This window comes from Bemisia tabaci, chromosome 8, assembly GCF_918797505.1.
Source record: "Bemisia tabaci chromosome 8, PGI_BMITA_v3".
NCBI classification, from domain to species: domain Eukaryota; kingdom Metazoa; phylum Arthropoda; class Insecta; order Hemiptera; family Aleyrodidae; genus Bemisia; species Bemisia tabaci.
Window position 1 is genome coordinate 206085 of NC_092800.1, and position 24879 is coordinate 230963.

General features: G+C 39.6%; 1 protein-coding gene and 1 long non-coding RNA gene across 5 annotated transcripts in view; one reads left to right on the forward strand and one right to left on the reverse strand.

Moving 5' to 3' along the window:
* The window catches only part of LOC109039286 (cytochrome P450 6k1), a 350075-nt gene that overhangs the window by 195317 nt on the left and 129879 nt on the right, over window positions 1-24879 (forward strand). The gene's annotated exons all lie outside the window — the stretch shown is intronic.
* LOC109039284 (uncharacterized) overlaps window positions 1-24879 on the reverse strand; it is a 142399-nt gene that overhangs the window by 59182 nt on the left and 58338 nt on the right. For 3 of the 4 annotated variants that reach the window (XR_011900349.1, XR_011900348.1, XR_011900350.1), the window contains exon 3: window positions 11348-11413. This is a non-coding gene — a long non-coding RNA (uncharacterized lncRNA). Of the gene's footprint in view, window positions 1-8897; window positions 10905-11347; window positions 11414-24879 lie in introns of those variants that run through there. The other variant, XR_011900351.1, reaches the window with a different exon arrangement.

Here is a 24879-nt window from a genome sequence, read left to right on the forward strand (position 1 = left end):
ATAAAAGAAACGAAGACTAATCCATTTAGAAATTATCTTAATAAGAAATAAAAGTGAATTAACTATAAAAATTAATTACAAAGAAAATCTAATTATAGCAGAGTCCTGCATCGAAAAAACCCCAAGATTAGCCCGCACTCCCCTCCCCCCTCCTGTCCGCAGCCTCAGTCGGTGCGAATACAACCGGCAGCAATTGCGACCTTACTATAGAAATGCCGATCCGCGAGTTTTCTGTTCGGTGAATTTTCGAAAGTTACAAATTACAGCTACTAGTTAACTAAAACATCTTCCGTCTAACTTCTTACAAAATGCGTCGTGATATGTAGGCAAAACGTCAATTTGGCTCCTAAAAAATCCTCAATGGCCCCTAAAAATTGAGCATGATGGGCCACATGGCTCCTTAAACTTCAAAGTGAGTTTCGAACACTGATCACGGTGGAGTGTCAAAAAACAGTGATGACTGTCCTGAAAACCAGGGTAATTTTGAGGGTAAATTTGACTACCTTCGGATGTTGATACGCGGTCCGCTTTAGGGGGGTTTAGGTTTGAGTTCTCGCGCGTGGAAGTGGACCTTTACCGGTGACGACTTGATCGCTAACGGGCGAGGTTTCCGCCTCAGTCGACGCTCCTTACATCTTACGCCATGCGTCCCGCCGCACAGTGGATCCAGTCAATCAGAGAGGTCGCACATAAGATTTTTGACTAAAACTGCAAATTTGTATGTCTATTCCGACACATTTTAAATTTTAAGGGATGATTCTAGAGGAAAATTTCTCCAGGTAACCAATAGAACCACTGTTAGAACCTCAAAGTTTTGAATAAACGGAACTATAAGCGTTTAAGTTTCCAAAGTTTGTCTGAGCTCTCCGTTGACTCGATCCAGCGTGCGTCGTCGGGGGTAGTTTGGCGATGGCGAGGCAGTCATTTGTCTCGCCGTGTCGGCTGTCTTTAACCCGTTGCCGACTCCCGTTATCTGAAATTGGGCGGATTTGCGTCGCCGCCTCACCCCCTCCCTCCGCTAACACCACCGCCACCGCCTTCCATCCACCTCCGCTCCGCCGCCGCGCCGCCCGAGTGGCTTATCTGAAGCCGAGCTTCCAGAGAGGGGCCGACAGCGGTGCCGCTACCGTCCAATCCATTCATCCAATGTTCATCGTAGACTTCGTAGAGCACCTGTATAGGCCTGGATACACGCTCAAATTTCCGTCAATTTTCGATCAAAATCATGACAAAAATGGCGGTCAAGAGTTATCTAAATTGTTATCTAAAATTAATTAAAACAGCGTGTTGATGAAGTAAAAATGAAATAAGCACGGTTGTGTGGAAATCAAATGACGGATGAGACCCACAGTTCCATCATCTGGGTGATTTCACGATAACAGGAATAGTTAAAATGTGAAATACCTGAGAAATAAAAGTGCACCAATTTTAACAGGATTTCATTACCTCATTTTAAAGGTATTAAACTTCCTTTTTCCAGCTTTGGCACGCTCTATTTTGAGTCAGTGCAAAGTTAAAGTGATTGATAAACAAGCCATTGAATCAGGTATCAGCGCTTTCCGCGGGACTGCTGGAGGTCCACGCAAACATGGCGGCCCTGCCAAATTGTGTCGGTTACGTAACAGACACAGCGTAACCGACACTCAAAAATGTGAGATTAAAGATGATACAAAAGATGAAACTTGGCAATTCTTGAGTTATGAGGTGGAATTAATGCTGCCTTAAAAGTTTTCTAAACTTTGGAGACTTCGTTTTAGTTTAATACTATTAAATTGAGGTTTTTGCGTAGTGAGGAATTAGTGCTACACACGTAAAAATCACTGGTTTTCATAATAATTTAAGTTTTCATTGTAAAAAAAACTGACTTATCAGTAATGGTTTTGTCAAGAAGACTTCAGCGAACAATTTGATGGCAGTTTTGAAACTCCTGACTCCATCTGGCGAGATAAACACTGCACTTAATACAACTGCAAAAATTTGTTGCCAAATGTGGCGACACCTCTTTCTTATGACTTTTCTCGCTCAATAATAAACATTTCAGTTCAAACTGGCAATTTTCTTGAACACTAGAGTCTCTTTTCAGCAAATATTGCCAAAGAGTTCATGATCAGTACTGATATGTTACCGCAAATTGCTCTTTTGCTTCAAAATCGGGGTTGGCGACTTGTAACCGACCGGACATTTTCGGCCTTTAAAGTCTCATATTATTAAATATAATAATAATTCATCATATTTTTTAGCATGGATAGGTTCAGGGACATCATTCCTATTGATTAATTAATTTGGTTTTCAATCGTTTTGCCCTATGTCGTTCATAACCCACGGCGACACGACTATTCCTATTATCGTGAAATCACCCATCTACAATCAAATTTTTGCAGGCCGCAAAAGATTGACGGTAGATGGTGCGCACCAGTCACCATTTCATCGGAAATTGATGGAAGTTTGAGCGTATGAGCGTATATCCAGGCCTTATGGGGAGAGTGCCGACAAGTCGGGATATGGAGTTCCTCGGGCCCAAATGGACTGCCGATCTTCTAACACAAAAAACGCAGTAAAAATGCTGCTACCAATCTTCAGATTCCAATATCATAGCAAAGGGGCCAAACATGTTTATAAATGTGCATCCTTCCGTAAAAATGAGTAAAATGCAAAAACTTAATGTAGTACGTACTTTAGAAACAGCAGGTCGTAAGAATTGTAATAATCAATCATTCTGGACGGATTGGGTTAATAGATAGTTACACAGGATATATATTGACGGTGTAGGTCGGCAATCACATAACTCGTTTGCGGTGTCTAAAAATCTCCGTCTCTATAATATTTTTTTGAAGGGAAACAAATTGACATCATTTCTTGAAGTTTTTGCAGAATTTTCTTCATACGGAGACGAAAAATCACGACAGTTTTAAAGAATTGTCATCGAGTAGTTATCCGTTTAAAAAAGAAATTAAAAGTATGATAGGAAGTCTGCGACGTCGCAAACCGAGTTATGTGATTGCCGACTTACACCGTCGATATGTATAGGATCCCTACATTTTCTCTATGCCTTCTTTGTCTACAGCTTAGCTTGCCTACCAATTTTAATAATTACCCCATTAGCTGTAAGGCCGGTACGCCAAACAAATCTCTAGAGAGGATGATTAATACCGCCGAACGAATTGGGAACGTAAAAGCATTCTTACGTTGCCAATAATTTCTCCAAAAATATAAAATAATCCATTTCTCTTTCTTTTTACTTTCTCGCTCCCCTGGGGTAGAGAGGAATTATTGTCATCCTCCAAGAAAAAAAAAAGAAAAAAGTTGAAATTTCGTCATTTCTAGACGTTTTAAGGTCCCAGGAGTAAAAATAACCATACTTGAAAAAATGTGTGTCCGTCCGTGTGGCGTCCCCCAAATCTGTCTACAGCGATATCTTAGAATCCATCTGTTCGATTTTTTTTTTTTTTTTTTGTGGGCTCTTTTCGTTGAGCCGTTTGGAGAATTATTCGCAATTTAATCCAGCGCGTCTGCAAATTTCAAGGAAAAATATGTATAAGTTTTCTTTAAAACGGATTTTTTCTGATAAAAATTTAAGCACACTGGATTACTTAGACGGCGTTTTGCCGTAGGACTACAGAGGAACCAACGAGACATATAGCAGATGATTCAAGCGTTGAATGATGGAGCTTTTAAGCAGGAGTCTCTTCTGCCACCAAGAGGCTAGATGATGCTCTCCGTTGATCTTTACGAGATACAAATACAGGTTCTGTCAAAAGTAAGTTTCAAGTTTGAAAATCCTTTGCCCGAATTCGAAATCGAGGAACCCCTCGCTCGGATCTGTTCATGATCAGCTGATATACCCGTTTCCGATCATTTTTCGGCGGCCATCTCAGATTATGACGATCTCGGTATTTTCAACCCAAGTCCCTCTTCTGCATGAAAAGAGCCTCATTAACGAGTGGCAACATTCAATTTTCCATAAAAATTTCCCTGAGTAGGGACTTTTGATGGGCGGTTTGGAAATTTGTGGAAATCTGAAAAGGATGCGGGAATTGGCGAGGCGGAGGCTTCACCCACAGGTCTGAGCCGGCGAGACCCTCCCTCGCATCCTCGGTGAGTCTGACGAATTACACTCAGACGAAACTTGATTTGGAAAATATCCTCTCGATTAGTTAGCTCGCATAAACCGGCGACACACTACATTGATGTCAAGTCAACGTTCGCGCCAATCTAATTCAGAGTAGAGTAATAAGAGGCAATCGGAAAAGCTAATCCTAGTCTCACACACCCGGGTCCCTGAGACCCCAAGACGAAGAAGAAGTAGAAAAAGATTAACAAGGACAAGGGGAAGAGGAGTGGAAGGTGGAATAAGAAGGATCAATGTTCAAATAATTATCCTACTATTTTTCCTCCTATTTTTCTTTCTCCCTATGTCCGCGTTCTTCCTCTCGTTTATTCTGTTGTATTCTTCTTCCTTGTCTTCTTTCTCTTGAGATTCGTCTCTCTATCAATGAAACTTTAAATTTCCTTATTTATTTACTTTTTTCACTTCTCCACTCCCCCTCTCAATCCTAAGGGCAGCAACCATCTGTTGCATCCGGATCCAATGAGACTTATTCCGGCCATTTCCGGCCATTTCCGACTGTCCTCGGTCATTTTGGGGTGCTGCCGCTTGATGACATCATTGTAAGTTCCGTTGTTTCAGAACGAGTTCCGCGGTCACTGAGCCTCGAGCGCTAGGGGTTGGGCCGCGTAGCGGCAAGGGGGTATCCTGACCTGTATCGCTTGAAATTATATTAAAAGTATTAAAATTGCACTTAGATTAATTTCATGCGTATGCTGGGTGGGCCTTTAATAGAATTCTGGCAATTTCTCGAAAAAATCGAAAATTTGGCAACAAAAATAGCGTCGGGGCGGGCTCAGGACATCATCCAAAAATTCTGGAAAAAATTGAGCGTTATTTTTATGCCAAAACGCAGCTTTTTAGCACTAGCCATCTTGGAATTTCGAAAAAAGTTCAAAAACGGTCCACCCTCTGGAAGTCGTGAGACCCGAAGCCGACAGACTCAGGTAAAGATGCTCTTAGGGCCCGATACTTGTATCTGAAGATTTCGTTTGCGGTTTGTTGACTGGACGTTAATCAGAGCGACTCTTGAATAGATAGCATTAGTGGAATCCACCTGAGGCCGCTTTTTGATCTCACGTTCGTTTTTGTTCAAGAATGCGCTCATTGCATCCAGAGGTGTCTTTCGTGACGTCAAAGTCCATCGGCTTTCCTATATATGCTCAACGCCCACGCTGTTGTCGCTTCCGCTATTCAAGTAGCTGAAAAATTTATAAAAAATCCCTTTTCCTGTCCTCCCCCCCCCCTGGGATAGGTATCTCCGCACCCTAACTCGAATTTTTCAAGGTAATTAATCTTGGTTATGATTTCTTCTCACAGATTAGTCTAGATCGCTAACATCCAATCTAGACAATGCTTCGGAAGCGTGAGTAATTTTGCTATAGGTTAGGCAACTTTAGAAAATTGATGGCACTACCAGTAGTGAGAGAACTTGACCGGATCGAGAGAAATTTTCTCTTGAATCTGATTATAAAGCTTTGATAAAGTATAAATAGTAATGTGTAATAATGGTTTTTGATCAAATAAGATTTATCAAGTACTGTTATGCTAAGTATTCTGTTTCAATATTCCTACAACAGTTGGTAGCAATTAACTGCTCTCATGGGGGGGGGGGGGGGGGCTGGCGGGAATTCAAACCTAGGAACCAAAAGTCTTATTTTGCCAGGATTTCGCATTAATTTTCGGTTTCTAAGGCTTTAAACTTCAAAAATATGATATATTATAATCTGGCAGTGAGGATCGATTCATCCAGAATAGATGAGAGATAGACATTCCAAATTAGGGGGAAAGTGCTGCATCTTTTAATTTGGAAATATTGAACCACATAAATTCTACTGAGAAACTAATTCTTGAATTCTTCGGAACGTTTCATCCCACAAAAATCTGAAAAAGAAGTATTCTCCCGCCGAAAATCTGCTGCAAATAGCCAAAATTTCAGTTTTGGTTCCTAGTTTTAAATGCCCAAGGATTTTCCCGCCAATGGCGCTCACAAAACTACTCACGCTCTTCCGCCGATGTTAGCAATCTGGACTAATCTGTGTGATTTCTACGGTCGATAATAATTGGTGATTTTAATGTCTAATAAAACTGCCGTCACACATCACATGCCTAATAATATTTTAATGTCTAATAAAAGTCGGGTATCACGCCATTACCACTGATGGTAGGTATTGATTCATTCTCCATTTAAAAAAAGAGAGAAAAAACAGAAATAATAGGATTCATTCTCCATTTAAAAAAAGAGAGAAGAAACAAAAATAATAGGAGAGGAAATATTGAGGCACCGAAATCGAGATGAGCGGTTCGGAAATGTTGCCGTCGATTTGTAAGTCTGAACGGGAGTTGCGTAGAGAAACGCGAGGGTTTAAAACTGGCATCGAAGCTGAATCCAAATTTAAGCGTCAAACAAACCTTTTGAAATTGAACTCAAGCTCAGCGGCGAATCCTACCGTGACAAGGTTGCGATACTTATCTCGCAATAAATTCAGCGATAGATACGTTGTGCAATGCCAAACTACCACTCCTGGCTCACCTTTTCAAGCATTCATCTGCATTGAGAAACTAATGCCACTCACAATGTTTCTTAAATGAGACGTTATTTTATCCTGTGATCTGATCCACAGAGAGCTCTTGCGAGCTTTTTTCTGGTTAAGTTTTCTTTCTGCTGCGCGGCGACGGCGGTGGCGGCGGCGGACGGCGGCGGACGGCTATCAGTTACAAAGGAACTCGGATCAAAGGCACCGAGTAAAAATCCTCAACTTTCCGGGGAGTTAACAGTCTTACAGCTTTCATCACTGAGTGTTTCCCGCCAATCGTATTCCGGACGCAGGAATCTCAACAGTATGATACCGTCCCAGTGTAATTTACGCCCAATAAGTTGACGCGCTCTTAAACTAAGATCCGCCATCTTGATTCTTTCATTTACTTTCAATCCTTAAACTTAAAATAGCTCATCTTCGGAGGTACTCTAACAACGCCTAAAATTATTTGGCGTGGACATCAGCGAAAAATGGACGCATTTATGCTGAACGGAACCAGAACAGGTGGGAATAGGGTTTTTAAAAACCGGATATTCGTGATAGTTTATGTTCGGATACCTGAATAGAGAGAGTATGGACATGTTAAAATATTGCGTTTCCGGGCCAAAAGAGTAGCCAATCTTCCTAGGAGTAATAACACTGGAAAAATGTCGTTGGCAATCTTCAAGTCAATCTGGCCGACAATATCTATACTATAAGCTCCGAGACCTCCTAATTTTGCATAACTGGTAACGCTTAGTTCCAGCGTTCCACGGGGCCGATTTTCATGATTTTTGCGGTTATCGACGGACAATTGTCTCTAGATGAGCCTGCTCTATTCAGATTTGCAAAATATGACCCAGCCTTTTTTATATTACGTGGTAAAGTTGCGAATTCTCCCATTTAAACAATGTAAATTTAAATTTTTTGCCATAGTTCGTTTGAGCGTTTTACTGGGCCGATGTCCATGATTTTTGCGATAATTTTTGCGGTAATAGGCCCTACATGAGTTTACTGTAATCAGATTTTGGAAATATGCATGACCCAGGTTTTTTTATAGAAGAAAAGACCAGAAAGCTTAAACAGGTGGGCAATATTTGAAATTGCCGCCAATAAAAAAATGGCGGGTTTTTCAAATTTAGCGGAAAATTGAACTAAGCGGGAAATTTTGAATCTTGGTCTGTTAGTAGGGTAAAGTAGGTGAGTGGAAGGTATGCTCCTTTGGCACAGACTATCCAAGAGCAATGAAACGCTTTGTTCCATTTCGTTTCAGTCTTTGCGAGAAGCTTGAAATAAATGCCGATTTTTTTATTCGATTCGTATTGGTTCAATCGCTTCCGGCAAGAGGGAGCTTGGACAAATGAGAGTCGAGTATGAAAATCTTTTCATTTTTTTGGTCGTTCTTTTGTCAAAGCAAGTCTGATAGAGCGCAAAGCGCCCTCTGGGGGTTGGGCCGCGTAGCGGCCAGGTGGTATACCCCCTAGTTTCATATAATGCATCCTTCCGCAAAACTGAGGAAACTTACGCAAAATCTTGAACGACGTGGTGGTAATTATTGTAATAATGTATTAATAAATAATACTGAATATTTTGAGCTCATAGGTAGGCTGCCCTTTTGGGTCCTAAGAGCTCCGCGAAATCATCAAACTTAATCTTCAAAATTACTATCAGGTCTATACATTTCCTAACCAGGTACTCATTTTTGGATCTTATGTAGAAGGGCCCCAACACAGCACTTTTGTCGAGCAACTTTCGAAACACCCAATGGGTGCTCTGATTTCTGTCTCTGCCTGCTGATTGTTTTTAGTTTGGCAGGTTAGGTCAAGTTAGGTTGATATGTTTTGTTTTGGTTTGAATTGCTCCCCCCCCCCCCTTCACCTCTTTTTGTTCTGTTCATGGATCACATTCGGCAACCTAGCTTCGCCATGCAGGGTGGCTCGAAAGTTGTTCGACAAAAATGCTGCAGTGAGGCTCTCCTAACGTGCTAGGGAGGAACGCCGTACGAATCTTTAGGCGTTCCTCCAGTGCAAAACTAATTCACTGGGAAAATTGAGAATAGTTTTTTTTTTTTTTTTTTTTCAAATTTTTTGGACAGTTTTGTTTGTGATTTAATCTGGAATATCTGAAAATCTGAAGGACACGTATGCATAACTTTCCTCACAAATACATATATTATCTGGAGCAACTCGGCAACTCTCGAAAGTTCATACGGCGTTTTTCCTTGGCACAGCAGAGAAGCCCCCATTTTTTTTATTTTCATTTTTTTTTTCATTTTTTTGAAAATTTGTTTTAAAATCTACAGCTTCCTATAGAAGTATTCATGAATTTATGTATATTTTTTGGAACCATCGCTAACCGATAGGCTGAACACCGCACGAATGACGTGGGCATTGAATGAGTCTATGTTCGGTACGGCAAATATATACATCGATTTTGCTATTCAGCGATCTTTCATGAAACTCTCCGAAGTGGCATTTTTCCCGTTTACCGACGACGTTCAAATGCCGAGGAGAATTCAATTCTACTAAATTCGTCGACGGCGGCTAACTCGTCCACAACCCCTCCCCCGCACCACCATAGTAACGCTGTGTTTACCCTCTTTCCGAGACATCTCTCAAAGGACTTGAGGTTGGAAACTGGAAAGTCGTTTTACGCCTCCGCATGTTTACACAGGGTAGAATTCCTACCTTCCAAAATAGCTCTGCACGTTACAGTAAATATGAGCGATACACTCAGAAAAAGTGCGTCAAAGATAAAATAAGAGGAAAATATTATAGATTAAATTTGGTCAAGAAAGAGCAAACATGATATTTCAATGACCTCTCATAAGAAAGGCTTAGCTATACTATTTAAAATATTAATGTGCGGATGTACGAAACTTTAAAGGAAAAATTGTCTTGTAAAAAAGATTTTCATTTTTTTTTAGAACGGAAAACAAGTACTTTTATTTTGAAACATTTCTTTGGCCTGACAATTATTTTTTTAATTGGTTGGAAAAAAAATTGCTCGTGAGATAATTAGTTTCATTTAGGAATTTCAGGATTTCTTTGAAACGTGGTTAACTTCAAATTTCACTCGTTCACTGAAAAAATGGTATGCTGTTTTAGCACCTAGGATGTCAAAAATGTGTTTGGTGATCCTGAGATGCTGCCTCGATTGCCCACGCAGTTGAATTTGCATTCATAGGATGTAAAGTTAACTGCGGGGGCAGCAAAGGCAGCATCTTGGGATCACCAGACACATTTTTGACATCCTAGGTGCTAAAACAGCATATTATTTTTTTCAGTGTTGAAACGTCATTGGTTAAAATGAAATCCGGCGGAAGGCGCTGATTATACCAACATTCGACAGCACATCGCCGGTGAAACTGCAAAAATGCGAATTCCGGTTGAGGTGTTTCAATATCTGCTACTATTTTATTTTTTAAAAGGAAAAATAACTTAGATCATCGCTTGAAGTTTTCACAAAATATTCTTTATAAAGAGAAGAAATAACACTGAAATTTTCAAAAATGACGTTCAGTAGTTTTCCATGTATAAAATAAAGAATGACGGGAAGTCTGCAACGCCGCAAACTGAGATACCATCCGGATACCGAGATGCATTTCACCATCGATATTTACAGGAACAACGCGTGCGTCACTATGCAGCATCACGCATTTAAAAAAAGTCTGCGTCACCCAAAAACACGTTTTCCAGTGCATTTTGTCAGTCGAATGGTAACTCGATAGATTTCGATGTTTACTCAAGCAAACTACGAGTATTTGAACCTACAAACCATCAAGTGAACGCGCCAGAGGAGGAGGGGTGCATAAGACGCGTTTACTCTTGTTGGACACATTTTTTGGGAAAGCCCTGTCAACACTACCAGAAGTTCACGGAACTTTGCGCGAAAATTAAGTTCCGTAAACCTATCTCTGTGTGGACGAGGCCTTTCATTTATGAGAAAAGAACGAAACAATTATGAAAGAATGAACATGAATGTGGTTTAAAGATTTTGATTTCGGCACCGCGCCCACCGCACAGTGTTTGGCGCAAAGCGTGAAGTATCCCTACAGTCTTGTAGGCGCTATGTGTTTCACTCCAACCGCTGCTGACTGCACTACGTTTGACGCAATGCGTGAAGTATTCATGGAGTCTTGTAGGCGCTAATATGTGTTACATGCCGACCGCCGCGCCGAGGGCTCCTCCTTTCCATCTCAAGTCCTCGTCATCGTTGCTCTCCGCGTTGCGCCACTCTAGGCCAAATTGCGTGTTTGGTTTCTATCTCAACTTCTGTCTCTTGTATCACCAAAAGACAAATTAGACACCAAAAACAAACAAATTAGACATTACTATACTTTAACTCTCAGGAAATGGGAGATGTTTTTGCCTTTTCTCGTTTATAATCTTTTTTTCTGAATCAGATTTTTTTCTTGATACCTACATTTGAAAAAGTTACAACATTTGCTGCCCCCTAAATTTGCCGCCATGGGCCGCAGCCCTTGTGGCCACCCCCTAAATTCGGCCCTGCTCTAGAGGGCATGTATGCAATGCGCATTCCCATGGAAGTTAAAATAATGGTATTATCAATCTAGTTGTAAAATACTTTATTCTCCAACTGTATCTCGGTCTTGTCGAGTAAGGTAATTTTAAGGTCTAGATACGAAACGGTGGGAACATTGTAATATTGAGGGCAAGGACCCAACTTACACGGACGGTTTTGTTGATGACATGGGGCTTACCTTTTTTTATGACAGGTTTGAGATTTTAAGCCGGTCCCAAGTGTATCGTCTTGTTGTTAAAAAATCCTGAAAAAGATACAGAAGTTTATGTAAGTCCATTTCCAATGTAGGTTTTTTACTACCTAACAATTTTTTTTACCATAATTAATGTCAAAAACTAAAACAGATATTCAGATTCAACAAATGCCGTGTAATAAAAGAAGCGTGTAGATGTGGTTGATCGAGAAAACACAAGTAAAAATGTTTGTTGGTTCGAAACCAAAAAACAAAAATTGAATAAAGGATTTCATTGAAACACCGCTTAAGATGTGACCAAGAAGTGCGATGTCTGCTGCTCTATCCAAGTATTCAATACTTGGCAAGTTGGCCAATTATAAGTCTTCCAATTTCAAAGTTCACTATTCCGTGACGGATATAATGACCTCAAATCAAGGATTGAACTTTGATATTATTTTTTCAAATGACTTGATAAATAAAATATAAATATTGCAGCATTATTCCAATAATGGTACAATGCAGATGCAACGCGATGAAACTATATATTTATTGTTTGAAAATGGTGATTGAGTCACTCACGTTGAGAAATATGTCAAAAACAGGAGGCTGATCTTCGGAAAATCCTTTCATTTTTATCAGGGATCGGCCCATGAATTTATTTTCAGAAGTGGTGACATCCTTCCTTCGAGATTAAGGTTGATACATGTCAGATGGATATGAAAATCGGATCCCAACTCAATATTGAGTATGAAAATATTCGGAAGTGAGGCGACGTTGTCGAGGCTCAAAGAGAGGCCGGGGACGGGACGAAAATCAGACAATGACTCAACTGTGTGACGGTCGGGACGGTCTCGTTAAAAGACACAATTAAGGCAACTGCTCTGAGTTAAACAGCGCTCCTTCTTAGATTACTTGAGGATGAGTTAACTGCCTCAATTAAAGCTCGGATATTAATGAGCTAATTTAAACTTTTAACAACTCCTCTCGAATCCGGGCGGAAAGCACATAATGAGCCCAAGATTCGATCGGATTTTATCGCGTACCTCATGACCTTATGGCACTGTAAAACCCATCCGTGACGATTTTTACAGGCAAGTTGAAGCATATTGACGTAGAATTTCATTTTTAGCGAGTGCTTAAGGGCCAAACTGCGTTTATGCCCCCGGCGTCCGGAACCGGAGACAAAGTATTTTAAGGATCGAGCACGATGTAAAAGTCTCTCTCGAGGATCAACATTAATCGACGCCTAACCATGTCTCATGAGTGGCCAATTCACCGATTCCTTTATGATCATGCAGATAGAAAATTTATTTTAGTGGCCTCGCACTAAAATCTAGGCTATATAATCGAGTACGGCAAAAGTTAAATTCGGAGCTCAACGCTAAATTTCCGCCTAATGATTGGCATCTCAAGTCCAACTTTAGTATACTTCTTTTGTTCCTAAAACGTACCCTTCAATTTTCCGATTCTAATTGAACCGATTATGAGAAGGGCGTATCCACCAGAATTTTTAAAAACTCTATTCCTTGCCCAATTTTTCAACCCTCCTCGTGTGACAGTGGTCTTCTCACAAATGATACGTATATATTGGTATTGATGTTTGATGTTCTCGAGAAGAAATGTAAGGAATTGTGGAAGATTTCAAGTTGTTTCATGTTTCCTCGAAGCTTGACTTTTCGCAGTTACCTTCTTTCTTCAAATAAATCGTTCAATGTCACTAGACAAGGTACGAATTCAAGCATTCTGATATGTTCCTTAACCAGAATTTCACTAAAAACACGATTCTTGCATCAAAAATTACTGAGATCAACTCATAACTAAGATATTGACGTTTTAACCATACATTATTTACGGGAAATTTGAATTGCCCCGTTCACAAGAAACACAATACTCTACGTGAATCAAATCCCGCACTACAACGGTTTTGGCAGGTTCCTCAATCAAACAATGTTCATTTCCCACCCTTTATTGTTCAAAATGTAAACAATTTGCAATAACTGAGCCAAAGCGTCAAGATTGCGATTGTTATATTTTCGTAAGATAGAGACTTCTACGGTAACGTTTCGTTTGCGATCTGACATACGTAGACCATTGTGTTTTCATGAGCAGAAGGTTTGAGTTCACGCGTCAAAAAACATTAAACATCTTGGTTAAGAGTCAATTTATTCAGTAATTTTCGTTGCACGAATTTTGTTCTACGTTAAATTTTGGTCGAAAAATATGCATCAGAATGCTTGTGGCTTCGTACCTTGTCAAAAAGTCTATTGGAAAAGCTTAAGTTTTACCACTTGTGGGCTATCATGTTTTTATTTTTTAAATCACAAGCTGTTTTAGGACTTTGAGTCTCCTTGCATCTACCTCCTCAATACGAATGTTTGAGGAAGTACCTATTTGTTTTCTAAGAATTGTGAGAGGCGGATACGGATATGTACTCCAAATCCAAATAAAGGCATGAATGCCGAATCTTTCGGTGTGGATCGAAAAGTAAAACAACAATCTTTCTATTTGCCCGGGTATTTTGGGACGAACGCCTGCTGCTTACCGTAGCGGCGAGGAGTCAAACGTAGGCTGACAATAAACAGAGGCCTCGAAAAATAAGGCGAGGTTCTAAGAAACGGCACCGCGGTGGCGATCTAGCCTCGTAGTCTCCATTTATTCGCCTAACAATTGAGTATAGGGCGTAAAGGACGCGGTTGGAGAAAAATATTTGTTTTGGGAAATGTGTTTGATCTGGAATTGCCCATGATTCGTGCGCTGTCGCTGAGGAATTTCTGATCGAAGGCGAAGGTATTGGCAATCGAGGAAAAAAATAAATGTTAGGTGTGAGCACTCTTGGCGGGGGTCCTGAGGGATATTAAAAAAGGGACGTCTGGGGAGCCAGGAGAGGAGGCAACATTAGTTTCAATGAAATTTTCCCACGTGATCCATACATTATAGAATTATTCCATGACCTCCGATCTTGTGGCCACGCTGCGAAGGGCTGTGCCGCACTTTCATTTTCACCCTGCTTCTCAATTTCTTATCCTTTACAAGGGGAGTACTCCCCTCTACTCCCTTCCATAGGGAGAGTATGGACAATTCGAAAATTTGGAGGTTAGGTTTGATCAGGTCATGGAGCTCTTAGGGCCCAAAAGGGGAGCCAACCTATAAACTCGAATTGTCCAGCGATACTAATTTTCACATTTCAACTATTTATACTAATCAAAAATTATAGAAGCACTTAAACTTTGATTTCGCTTACATTTTCTCAGTTTCAAAGTTTTAATCCTTAAAGACGCTTGTTTGTAATGCGCTGTCGGGCATATTGAGTGATCTTCCAAATGAATAGGTTGGCAGCGGCACTTTTCTAGTGATTTTCGTGTTTTACGTTGTCGCCCTTTGAGCCGTTGTGGACCCAGAGAGCTACATTAATCGACTTGTCCATACTCTCCCCATAAAGGTATACTCCACCCAAAGACATAAAGACGGAGTGCTTGTATTAGAGTCCCTTTATACCCAGAGTTACGACAACTCGATTATCAGCTGACTGACAGCCGGCCTTGGCTGGCCATGGAGGCCGAAACGAGTGCACCCAAACGAACGATATTGAGGGATAAGGATCAGGAATCCTGCGATGTCTGTCACACAAAAACAACAACATCAACAAATTAATCAATTAAAAAGAAAATGAGATTGGTTTGTGAATAATTTCTTGATCTATTTTCATTTTGGACCGATGGAAATAACAATTTACTCTTGATAAACCACAATTAGGTAATATTTTCATTATTCTTGTTCACATACGAGGTACCGCCATCTTGGTGCACTCGTTTCGGCCTCCATGAGCGAGAACCAATCAGAATTGGATTTTTTTTTTAGGCCACTTTCAGCCCAACCAAAAGTGAGTTGTCGTAACTCTGGGTATAAAGGGACTCTAGCTTGTATTTAAAAGCACGGGGAAAAAGTGAAGCCTGGTTTGGCACTGGGTGCTTGTGTGAGTGTGTGAATGAGCGCGGGAATCCATGGCGGCAAACGGAAATTTGATTTGAACTTGTCCTCATAATTTTTCCACATTTCTTCTTCTAAGCGTGTTTTAAATGCCTTAAACGAATATACTAAGAAACTTGGGACGGTGAATTTTTATAATACACCTTTTCTGGCTCGGTAACAAGCAAGGATCTCAGATAAAGTTAGTTTTTCTTTTGCTTATGGTGGTCCTGCCAGTTCAAACAGGCCGTTACAGTCCCAGATAACCGTTACTCTCAAATGAAATTAATCGGTCGATGACGGACCAAAAATAACCTAAAGTTAAAAAAATATATGTGGGTAAGTGAATTTGAGCAAAATCAGCCTAGAATACTTTGTTTACGCAATTTTATTCAGTTGCCGCGCAACATTTGAATTTCAAACTCGTCCCGATTTCGCCGCCAATCCTCTTGGCAATAGTAGAGGTGGTTGAAAAGTAGCTTCATTTTTTGCTTTTAGCGCTCGGTCTTTATGTGTTTGACTCTACCCCGTACTTGACGCAGGTTTCCTCAGCACCGCGCATTGGCGGGCGGGTCCAGCGAGGTGATAACATTGCTCTCTGTCCATTTAAGCCTATGGAAATGTACCAAATCTCGGAGGAGCCAAGTGCTCCGACAAGAATCGATTATTTAACACAGGTATAAATTGAGAAAATCCGGTATTGCCAACCTGTTAGCTTCCGGTCGCTAATAACTTCATGGAACCGTACTGCCGTGCTAAAGAAAACTGCCGCAAGAGACTTCACCCGTTGACAAAACTCTTTTGATAGAATACGCCTTTTTACAGAGACTTGTATATATTTTTCTCCCAATTTTTCAGAGAATTTCATTCGCAATTTAATCTGCATATGAAAAGAGCGACGCCAAAAACGACCGTTTTTTGGCACAATTTGGGCCAGAAGGGATTTTTCTGAAACTAGGCCCAAACGATACCTTATGATACCCTAAAACTCTGGTTAAAATTTTAGCTTGAGTATACGCACTGTTTTTGAGAAATGAGGGGGCAAAGTTGCCAAATCGCCATCATTCTGGACAGCATTTCTACAGCAAAAAGACGGGAAAAATGGACGAAAAAGTTACACCTTTGATGGGTTTCGACTGTAAATGTTCTTATTGGGCCCCCAAGCATTTAACTGGGTTCAGTTTCAAAAATTTTGATCGCACAGTGGTCCAAAGTGGGGAGAAATCGTCGACAAATCATGATTCTTTGTCAAATCTTTAAAAATAGAAATAAAATTGTCGATCTACTGCAGTTTTCATGGCTGACAATGTTCTTATCGGTCCGCAATGCATGAAATTGTGTTCAGCTTCACAAATTTACATCGCACAGTGGTCAAAAATGAGGGAATTAGTGGACAAATTAAGATCCTCTGTGAAACTTTTTAAAAATGAAGTGAATCTATTGGTCCCCAGTAGAGTTTAGATCCCGGAAAAATTCTTTAAATTATTTTTTGGACTGTTTAAATCATTTTTAATTTTTTCTCTCAATTTTTCCTTCTTTCTTTTAAATTTCTGAAAGTTTGCATATTTTATTGAGATAATGCTACAAAGTCTATTCTATAACAACGTTCTATAGACAATACGTTCTGACATGCAGTAATAATTAAGAAAATTAAATACATGAATTTTTCCGGGATCTAAACTCTACTGGGGACCAACAGATTCACTTCATTTTTAAAAAGTTTCACAGAGGATCTTAATTTGTCCACTAATTCCCTCATTTTTGACCACTGTGCGATGTAAATTTGTGAAGCTGAACACAATTTCATGCATTGCGGACCGATAAGAACAATGTCAGCCATGAAAACTGCAGTAGACCGACAATTTTATTTCCATTTTTAAAGATTTGACAAAGAATCATGATTTGTCGACGATTTCTCCCCACTTTGGACCACTGTGCGATCAAAATTTTTGAAACTGAACCCAGTTAAATGCTTGGGGGCCCAATAAGAACATTTACAGTCGAAACCCATCAAAGGTGTAACTTTTTCGTCCATTTTTCCCGTCTTTTTGCTGTAGAAATGCTGTCCAGAATGATGGCGATTTGGCAACTTTGCCCCCTCATTTCTCAAAAACAGTGCGTATACTCAAGCTAAAATTTTAACCAGAGTTTTAGGGTATCATAAAGTATCGTTTAGGCCTAGTTTCAGAAAAATCCCTTCTGGCCCAAATTGTGCCATTCTTGGCGTCGCTCTTTCATGGGAAAACATTTATATAATTTCTGAAAATGTATGTTTCAAGGAATATTGAATATCTGTATATTCATTCAGCGTTTGTCCTTAACATGGCAGCATGATAAGGTAGATAGTACTGTAGAGTCTTACCGACCGCTGTAAAATTTTCCGCAAGTTAAAGGAAAATAACGGTATCAGTCTTCTCATAGGACGTGGAATACAGATTAGGCGGTTGTACAACTTTTCTTTATTTCTCTTTATTGTTTGTACTTATATTTGTTATCATTATTCAGTTTTGAAAGATACATACAGAATAAGGAAACAAGTGTGTTGCACGTTTTTCATTTTACTAAATTTGGAGAACTGTTGAGAAACTGAGTTTCAAAGTTTCACCTTTTGAGTGTGATATACTGTTCCTGATGACCTGTTTTTGCAATTTACCGAATGTTTTTTGAACGAGTCTATGTCTAAAGGTGTATTTCAATCCATAAATATTTATGTTTATGTGTGTTGTGTGTTATTTATGTTTTTATGTATTTGTGTTGTATAAATATTTATGTGTTATAAATGTTTATGTTAAATATTTATGTTAAATATTTATCTAGTGTTTATTTGTGTAAATATGTATGTTTACGTTTTATGTTGTGCGAGGTATGGTGCTAAGATAGACGTTTTGCCGCGACAGATGAAATCACAAGGAGAACCGATTAGGAAGGTTTTATATTTAGTCATCTTCCTTTGATTCTTTTTTCATGCCAACAATTCGCTGTGAGCTCTATTCAACCTTAGACTTGCGTTTTCGGTAAAAATTAGCTTGCGATCACCTTGCTTCAGGACAGTCTCTAGGTTTTGCCATAATCGACTCTGGATACAGCAACCATTCTTCTTACATTTTGGAATGAGGAGCCACATTTCTGGCTCATACATAGAATCACTTATCTGCGGGGGAAAACTAATGACACGAATGTTGTTTCTAAAATGAGTCAGATATAGTTGTGTCATACTGCGTAGTGGAGTTCAATCAGAGACAGAAAAAAGAAGTCAATTAAAAATGGACGGCATCACGAAATGAAGATACACTAATCCTGATTCATCCATAAAAGGACCTATCTGCTTAGGAAAATTGACAGTTTCTTAATTGACTGAAATAGAGAGTCGCTCCTAATTAAAAAATGCAGTTCAATTATTGCCGAAACGAATTGCTCAAATAAGTATCTATATGCATCGTCAAATGAAGGGCGATCATCGTCGAGAGAAGTCCCTTCAAATGATTGTGTAGGCAATTTGACGACAGAGGTGATCAAATAGTTGCCGATTCTGGGTGAGCCACGCACAATAGTTTAAATATCAGTTGTTTTACGAACATTTATGTGGATTAGAACATAATGGTGTCAAATTACAGCAATTGTCAGTGTTTACGGCCGAGAACCGCGGGCGGATTATTGAAATTGATAGACAAAGCAATAGACAAAGAAGGCACGGAGAAAATTGAGCAATCCTATCGGTGGGAACAATACATATCTCTTGATACGTCAATTCTCACACCGTTTATAGTGACTCATCAAACTAACATCGGCAAAAAAGAACCAACTCTGTGAGCTGATTATTAAAATAATTGATAGACAAGGGTATAGACAACGAGGACGAAGAGAAAATGCAGTGAGCCATTCGAGAAAGGAAATGAGTCACAGACTAAACAACTGTAACTCACAAGAGACCCTACAGTCTGTCAATCATTTCCATCTAATACCATCAGTTTATAACAACTAAACAGTTCAACCAATAGATTCGTTCCATTTTCGTAATTTGTCTATCAATTGGCCCGCTGATCAATTAACAGAACCCTTTGTTCTTCCTGAACAGATATTCTATCCTTGAGAAAATCCCATGGATGCATAAAACTCTGGCACTTGCGGAGAACTTTATCATGGCCCAAGACGGAGTGTTCGGCTTGGAACAGACGAAAGGAACTTATTTAGTGGCTTCCGCGAGAAAGCACATGCACAAAAGTGGCGTCTGCGACGTAATCACGCGATGACGTAGACACCAAGTCGAGCGCGGCGCGCGGAGGTTGATGGGTGAGGTTTTCGGTAAGGTCCGGGGGAAGGGGGTGCGGGGGTTGATGGGTCTATGATCCATCATACGTCATCGGGCTAGTGGCTCAGCCCGGGGGGTGGCAGAGGGAGGGGGAGGGGGAGGGAATAGGAAACTGCAATACCCGACAAACCGGGACTGACGGAGTGACGGACACCGTATGTGCGATTCGGAGACGAAATAAAAGAGGAGCCAATCAGAATGTTACGTGGCGCCTTGCCCCGCACATTGCCAATTTTTCGACTAAATTGGAACAGAGGACAAGGTGTGAGTTTAAGCATGCGGATATGTGTTTCTTAACCCAAATTTCATGGAGGTTTCATTCAATTTTCTAAAATGCATTGGTGAATTTAAATTGAGTTTTTGTTAAACGAGTTGCTCAGTGATCATTGGTGACCTCCAAACTCAACTTTTGCCTTACCCGATTACATTGCTCAGATTGATAATGGCGAGTGAAAAAAATGTATTGCCTCTGCGTGTGTTATATTTTTTTCTTGACGAATTTATAAGTTCTGCACATCAGAAAAGGAAGGAAAGTATTTTGAAATGCAACTATAGTTCCTCGCAGGACGTTGCCCAATTTGCCCCATGAACGGGAAATTTGAATTGACATTCACCAAAAATGATTAATAGTCTTTTATTCGCGGGTCAATTTTGAAGATCCCAATAAATTCAACGTGTTTCGTATGAGATTTGAACAAGAAAAAACCTGTCTTATTGTGATGCTTTAATGCATACTACTCCAAGCCGCTTGCAAGACACTTAGTCGACTAAATTGAAATTTAAGGCGCTGCATGCGCAACTATTGTAACTCCACGGGGTCGCTGATTGCATACTCTAAAAACTGAAGGCACTTGAATTCGATCGCGAGAGTGCATAACGTAGAGAGTCCTCCTCTCTGGAACTTATTGTTAGCCGACGCACAGTGGATCGAGTCAATTAGAGAGGTCAGACATGAAATATTGTACTAAAACGGCAAATTTTCATGTTTATTTCATCACGTTTTAAATCTCAAGGGTGCCTTTAAAAGAAAACTGTACGAGGAAACCGATGAAAGCACTTTTAGAACCTCAAATGTTTGTATACTTGGAATTATAAGCTTTTAAATTTTCCAAATATCGTCCGACCTCTCGTGTTGACTCGATCCACGGTGCGACGCGTTGAGCTGCGAGCTTATAACTCTCGCTATACCCGATTGTACTACTCGGACTGTTATAGTGGAGGGTCTCTGAAATATATTGTCTTCGTGTGTGGGAGACGGATTACGCGGGAACTGGCAACATTGGCGGGGCGCGTGCATGACATGAAATGGTGAGGAGGATTATCCGGAAAAGTGGAAAAGCGGAAACCCCAATCCACCTTGGCTCAGCCTCCGACCACTGGATCATTCCCCAGCCTTGCGCCACCGAGCCATGCTCCAGTGATTTGATTTTTAAGCTCCGAAAGAGCTTAAGGGCGGAGCTACCCTCGCCCCCACCCCCGTGTCTCCATCTATTTCAAGCTTTTAATAAGGGCGCGCTGGTCTTATTCGAATTGAATTCAACCTAACGGAACCGACCCTCATATCCAAAAACAAATTGAATGCAGATGAATTGAAATGCACACGGCACAAATATTTGTGATCATCTATGGTAAAATGGACTTTCGTTCACCACCTGCTAGGCCCCCGCGGACTCATCATTGAAATGATAGACAAAGCTATAGATAGAGAAGACAAAAGGGATATGGAGGGATCCTATTGGTGGGAGCGGGTGATTGAAATGGACAAAGAAGATATAGGTAATAGACTAACTAACGGAAACCCACCAGAGGCCCTTTGGTTAGTCTATCATTTTCCTCCCTAGTCTACAAGCACCACCCATCTCAACCAATAGGATCGCTCCATTTATCCTAAGTCTTCTTTGTCTATCGCTCTGCCTGTCAATTTCAATAATCAGCCCATTTCTGAGCCCCCGCGGACTCGTTATTAAAATTGATAGACAAAGCAATTGACAACTGAAAAAAACGAAAAATGAAGCGATCCTATTGGTGAAAGCTAGTTTCTGCAATGAGCATAGGAGGTAAGTGAAAGACTAAATAACGGCAACCCGCAAGGAACCCAAAAGTTAGCCCATCACTTTCCCCCTGGTGTACTATGAGAATCACTCGTTTCAACCAGTAAGATGGATCCATTCTTCCTCTGTCTTATTTGTCAGGCGCTTTTTCTATATGTTTCAATGAGCAGCCTCTAGGCTCATCGAAAGGTTATTATACCTGTCGATAGCCGCAATGTATGATGAAAATCGGCTTCGCAGATCTTAAGAGCAATCTACGACAAAAAGCGAAACATTTTCTTGTTGGAACGGAAAAAATCATAATTTAATCACGTGACAGAAATATGGGCCATACTTCAGTAATTTAGAGAGAGCAGATTCATAAAATCCTTGCCTGAAAATCAGTCAAGTAGGTTTTTGTGAAACGAGCTATGGAACAAGACGAATTTTAGAGAGTCAGGAAGCTTGTATGCATCAAGCATACACATACATCAACACCCCAGTGCCAAAAGGTACCTATCTCACTTCATTAGAAAATTTGAAGATGGCGTTTTGAAAATCTCCGATAACATCCTCGTTTGTGTGAGAAATGTGGTAGCCGCTACTGCTCACCGGTTTTGGGATATGGAGTTTCAACAATTCCGATTTTTATTGGAATCGCAATGGGACCGACGCGCGATTTTCCCGTGATATCTCGAAATTACTGAAATGAAGTTATGGAACTACCTTTTGCCTCTGAGCTAATAATATGAAAGCTCAAAATTGAATCGGCTATTCTTGAAGAACAGAAAAACAATTATTATTTTTCACAGCTTTTTGACGATTGTTACTGGAAAGCAAAGTTACCGTCACACTTTGGTTCTGACCTACAGTAAAATCAGATCTACTGCGTTATTCTGAACTAATTTTCACAAATGGGTGGGAGGAGGGGATCGTAAGTGCATTCAAAGCCATAATGTCTTCCTTTTCAGGTTTACGCCTGTGTTGTGTGAAAGGTTTACATGAAAGCTTTTACTTCCAGGACAGATCCTGAAACATCAAAGAGATCGCGAGCTTTTACATGATTGATAATGTTATTTCCTCCTGCCATCAGCGGGGTAACCGTAACTTGGTCTGTAAATGAAAACATTTTACAGTAAAATCAATGGCTCTCAACTGGCAACATATAAAAAAACAAGTCGTTTTAAAAATTTCCTGTTTTGATGTTTAAGAAACCTTTTTTTTTTAAAAAAAATAATTGAGAAGTGTTTCTGAGCAATTTTAGAAAACAACTTTGGCATTCTTAGTTTTGGAAAGTCATTTTTCGATGCTGCGAAAAAAACTGCTTGAGTTTCGTTTCAAAATGAAATAGAGAGATATTTAAATTTTCTACTTGAAAAATCCCTATTTAACAACGATCACAAAAATAAAAATGAAATTTAAAAATTATTTACATGATCATGTCATAAGGACCTCCATGAAACCCTTTCAAATTGTTTTGAAAATTATTTTTAAAAAAATACCTTATAAAACTACGAATGTCTTTTTTAGCGTTTCAAGAACGCATAAATGTTATCATAACTTATTTAATTAAACATTTTAAAGCAGCTTTTAATTTCCTTTCATAGAAACATCTTTGAGACATTCAGTTGTTCTAGGATGATTTTTAAAACATGATTTTAGCGCCATCGCGTTATTAGAGAAGAAACTAACAATTTAAAGGAAGCATAATGATTGGTATCATCAATAAACTGTTCCTTGTTTACTCGGCAAACTAATGGACCGATGAGGTAAGAATTAAAGCACCTCGAGAAACAATTCCGAATCCAAAATTCTCGCAGAACACGAAGAAAATTTTCGGGTAGTCCGAAATTGATTGACAAAATAGAAATTATTGTTTAAAATTTACAAGGGAATTGATGAACCCAAACCTTCCGTTTAAGGAAAAACCGACATCAACGTAAAAAACCTCAAATTGCTTGCTGAAAACCATTTCATATATACCTTCAACAAATAACTGTTCTTCAATTTTTTTCGAGCTATCCGAACGATTCGAATTCGTGGAAAAACAACTTAGCGACCGCAAAAGGTACTCTATCACCTTTGATGAAAATTGAAAACTCTGAAGTACTTGCTCCTCATGAATGTAAAACACGTATGAAACTTTCAGATCTGCGAAGTCTTTTAGAATGCATTATCAACCTCTATCGAACAAAAGACAAATGTAAACATTCATGAATGTCTCAGTTTGCGATGGCATTGAATATTCACTTCCCCGAGATCTATTCAAGGAAAGTTTTCAGTCCGGATAAAAAACTAATATGGGTAGCATAAAGAGATGTGTGCATGTACAATGTACATATACGTGAGTGGTCGCTATGAGAGTCATAAATGCCTGAAGCGGCTTGGCATATGAGCACCACATCACTTAGAACTTGAACTAGGAAAATATTTCAAGTTTACTCGCGACATTCATTTTGCAGCTGCACGGTACGGTGAAAGGTTAAAAGTATCCGAAGGCTTTCATATTTTAACCTCAGCAAAAAGACAATAAAAAGAGGACCTTTCACTCGTTCATTCATTGTCTTTTGCTTTCTCTCATCTGAGTCATTTAAGTAAAGGCTTCAGATCCATTATTAAACAGAGTAGAAGATATGAAAATGTTAATAATTACACAACGCATTTATTTCGTTTCTTAGACAAGACAGCATAATTGTTGCATAATATTGACTTGCGTAGTCACATTTTTGAAAAATTCATAAAAATTTTTTTTAAAAAAGTATGAAATTATGATTGGCGCTCCTCCAATAAGCTGAATGGGCAGTACTTGTAAGTTTGTGAACAACACCAGCTTAGGTCAGTTGAGGCAAAATACGTAATCCAACCCTTTTTAAGGTTCATACGGACCGAGATAAATATTGCTGAACTAGCAATATTTTCGCAGTTATATTACGTATTTTTTGTTGTGGCATACCACACACTGTACCTGATTCCTTGCAAGGATCAATTTTCAGAGCTGTACAACCTATTGAATTTTACTCGAAAGCACTTATCTCCGTTTGCGATTTTGCAGACTTCCTATCATACTTCATTGTTTTTCTTTGGAAAACTTTTCAACCTAATTAGGAAATTTCTTGAAAACGTCCTTGATTTTTCTTCTCTGCTAGCAGAATCTTCTGAATAAGCTATATGAAAATGCCTTGCTTTTTTTCGAAAGAATAAAAAGGAGCGGAAATTCAGAAACACCGTTC